General features: G+C 39.2%; 1 protein-coding gene across 1 annotated transcript in view; it reads right to left on the minus strand.

Moving 5' to 3' along the window:
* Positions 1 to 2,584, minus strand: part of LOC106955272 (C2 calcium-dependent domain-containing protein 4C) — a 20,488-nt gene extending 17,904 nt beyond the window's left edge. Inside the window, exon 1 of the mRNA XM_015045366.1 lies at positions 1,664 to 2,584. The gene's annotated coding sequence lies outside the window, so the exon portion shown is untranslated. The remainder of the gene's footprint in view (positions 1 to 1,663) is intronic.
* Positions 2,585 to 3,948: the final 1,364 nt, after the last annotated feature.

Here is a 3,948-nt window from a genome sequence, read left to right on the forward strand (position 1 = left end):
CTGAAAGCTGTGTGGCTTTGTTAATATTCTGTCCTAGAATGCGGTAACATGTGCCCTTTTTTCTTTTTTGAGCACCTGCCCCTTTAGTGGTCTCTGCACGGCCCTGAATCTGAGTGAAGTGGATCACATCAGGTCCATTCGATGCTCCTCAGAGGGTTTTCCCTGTTTAAACCTCAGACATGTAGCTTGGGAGGGCTTCTCACTATTAGATCATGGTGAAGTTGAAAGGGCTCACAAAGACCTTCAGAAAGAAGATTGTAGCACATTTACCTTAAAACACCAGTAAAATGTTTAAAGAGTTCCCAATGATCTTGGAATAACCCATTAGCCAGTATGCAAATGGTCCAACCCAGAGGCATGTTCAAAACAACATGCTAACTAAACCTTGACCATACACGCCAGTTTACCCCGACAGCAAAGGTGTTAAAAGAAGTCTCCAAATGTTACTCTTGGTGTGGTTTATACAGACGTTCGTGTGCCTTCACAATCAGAACCAGATTGAACAAGTTTGACTTACTTTAGAGGCGCTCAAGAAGGAACATTTGCTTCATAAGAAAAACATAAAAAGGCCGCTGACTGATCCTGCAACATGACAACGACCCAAAACATACCAGCAAATCCACTGAGGATTGGGGAAAAAAAAAAAAAAAACGAGCAAAGGAAAGTCCTAGGTCAAATCAAAGTCCAGATATTGATCTCAATGAGAGGCTGTAGGGAGACTTAAAACAGGCTGCATGTGTAATAAAACCCTCAAACATGAGGGAAACCTTCCTCAGACTGATGTCAGAGCCTGCAGAGACAAGTAGATGCTACAAGCTGCATCTAACTGAAGTTATTTCAGCCAAATTCGGGGAAAGGCTACAGAGCTTTTAATTGAGAAAAGTGTCCAGACTTTTTCCTAAACTAAAAAATATAGTTTTGTTTATATGCATTGTTTTGTGTGAATAACACGTGATTTTTATATGCATGAAATTGAATGCAATTTGCACTTATTATACATGAAAGAACAAATGGACATTTCTCTCATTTTATTTTTTTCATGCGACTGTATCATATTTAAAAACTGCCATTCTGTTTAAATGCAAATCGAGAATAAACAGTCATATAACGCAAATTTGATCGGTTTAATCTGGTGGTAGCTTGAACAGCAAGTGACTGAAATGGGCAATATGAAATAAAATGCACTTCACAAAATATCTGGATAAAATTCATGCATATCGACTTCAAAACGGGGAATAAATGAAACCCTGAACATGTGAAATTATTTTTAAACAATTTAAACGGTGTCAATAAGATAACTATTCCGGTTATCCTGAAAGAGCAGGTGTGCTGCATTAACTTCGGGGAGAAATAACATTATCCTGAGAGAAGGGCAAAATAAGAAAAAGTCTGCCACTGCACCGCAGTGTTCTTTTTATTTGATTTGAATTTAAGTGATTTCACATAACAGAGCAAACTGCATTTAATTCTGATAAACTAGTCTGATTTTATTACCTGTGATTGTTAAATAAACTAATTGTTTTCTTTATGCCATATCTAAAGTATTTTAAAAAGAAAAAAAAAAGTTACAAACGACAACGCGGCTCAACAGGTGCGCAAATGGTTCCTCTCTCCGCCTCCGTGCCAAGTTAATTCAACTCATATTTCATATGGATGTACTCACAGGCTTGTTTCAGAGCGTGGCGTCCTCTTTTTGCGCTCCTCTGCGTGTAGTCCTGCAGTGATACGTGTTTTCTCTGGACACACGGCCGTGGTGTGAGCTCCGTGGCGCGGTTGCTCTGCGCCCTTATGCTCGGTCTCCGCTCCTGAGCTCCTGTTGTGCGTTTTTATGGACAGCACAGACGCTTCGGCTGACCAATAAGATCCACCTGTGGCACTCCGTGTTCTCCCAGTAGAACCAGTAAGAGGAGCACTGGTTGCGTCTGAAGTTACACAAGTGTAATTGAGCTTGTTTTACGCAGCCCAAGCTCTACTTCATCTTCATCAAATAAAGAAAGAACTGTTTTCTTTCTTTATTTGTTTGTTTGTTTTTGCAGGAAATGTTTCTGTTGCATCTATTTTTGAGCGCATCGGTGGTTCTCGGGGCAAGACAGGATATGTGAGAGTGTCTCCAAATAAAAATAAAATAAATAAATAAAAAAGAACTCTGCAGGCTGCAAATGGCTTCAGCTTTTGTGCGTCAACACATAGATTAAGAACAGGCTGGTGTTCGGGAGGATATAAATACACACGCAGCGCAGCAGAAAATAAGTGCTGCGTGTTTCGTCTTTTTCTTTGTCTCTCCGTCTTTGGGTTTAAACCAGCTGATCGGTTTCCCAGGTAACTCTGCTATGGCAACAAACCTACATTTGTCTAAAACAGGATGGGCCCCATGACTTCATTGATCTGAGGGACAAAAAAAGCACTTTATTTATCCAGATTGCCTGGTTTGGAGCTCAAGTGTCGTGGATCATGCGGACTGAGAGTGGCGCAGCAGCCTCTGCTTCGCCACAGATCACTAACTCGGCTCTGCGTTTGCTTGACGGGAATTTTAGTTGCTTTGAATTTCAAGAACGTGGAAGATCAACACGTTTCCAACTCGTTCAAAAGCAAGATGCTTTATTTTATTGTTAAGTTTATGTTTAAAAAGAAACAGATTAAATATGCATTTATGTTTACCAAACAACAGGTAACTTCATGCTTAACTGTGTCTGTACATGGTACACCTGCACAAAGTAGTGCATGGTTGCCAGCTGACAGGAAAGGTATGGTAGCAGTAGATCCACTTTTGCTGAAAGTTTTTATGGGCCAAATCTCTACAGGACAATTAACTTTTAGCACTTTTTGCTAAGGAGTTTATGCGCTCATTCAAATCAGATGGAGGGTCTCTGTGAACGGCTGTTTTTCTAACACTAACCAACTTTCCTGAAAAGCATCCCCACGGCATGAAGCTGCCACCACCACCATGAGATCTGGTCTTTGACTTCCTTCATGTAATTGTGCTTGCAAGTAAGATACAATACCTAACTTTGGTCTCATCTGACAAAAGCTGGTCACATTCACTGATTCCACTACTTTGCAACACTTCCATAAATTTGTGAATCTCTGCACCTAATGTTACCATATGTTGCTTTACTTTTAATGCCCTTTCTTATCCAGCCTGTCAGCATAAGTGAACGATAGCCTTTCCATTTTCAATCAATTCACTGAAATTTGATTTAAATACCTACACAACACGTGTTCCTGCTGTGTTGAAGTGTCTTCATGATGGTGGTTGTTCAAACTTTTGAGGCATTCAGAGAACGGCTGAATGCATGCTGAAATTAAATTACACACAACTGACTCACTTTCAGTTTCCTAATTAGTTTATTTTTGAGAGTGGTTGGCATAAGATTTTATATATTTATTTATTTATCTTGGAATAAACCCTCAATGATCCAGAATGCTGCTGCTTGTTTTTACATCACTCTTGCACTTCCTTCACTGGCTCCCAGTTTGTTTCAGAGTTGATTTTTAACTTTTTATTTATGAAATCTGTTACAAGGACATCGCCCTGCTGGAGCTCTTTGGTCCTCCGACCAACATCTGTGGGATCAAACCCCAAACACTGAGGTGACCATCGTTTGATAGTCAGAATGTTTTTTCATGGTTAGAACTGCTTTTAGCACATTGTTGCTGTGAGACACTTTAATGTGTCCCTTTGTTCGTCTTGTCTCTATTCTGTTCTCTATTTTCATTACTGCACTAATGGAAAGCACTTTGGTACCTGTGATAAAATGCTATACAAATAAAATCTGATTGGTTGATGTCAGACTCTTGAAGGCTGAACCCAAAAGCTCACCAAACCTTTCAGGTTTTATGCTGTGTGCCATTTTTACAACCCAATCCATTAAAAAAAAAAAAAAAAAAAAAAAAAAAAAATAATTATATATTTATATTTAAAAAAAAATAGAAAAAAAAGAAGAAAAA

The sequence above is a fragment of the Poecilia latipinna genome, unplaced genomic scaffold (assembly GCF_001443285.1).
Source record: "Poecilia latipinna isolate Pla-1442-1.1 unplaced genomic scaffold, P_latipinna-1.0 Scaffold723, whole genome shotgun sequence".
In the NCBI taxonomy this organism is placed as follows: domain Eukaryota; kingdom Metazoa; phylum Chordata; class Actinopteri; order Cyprinodontiformes; family Poeciliidae; genus Poecilia; species Poecilia latipinna.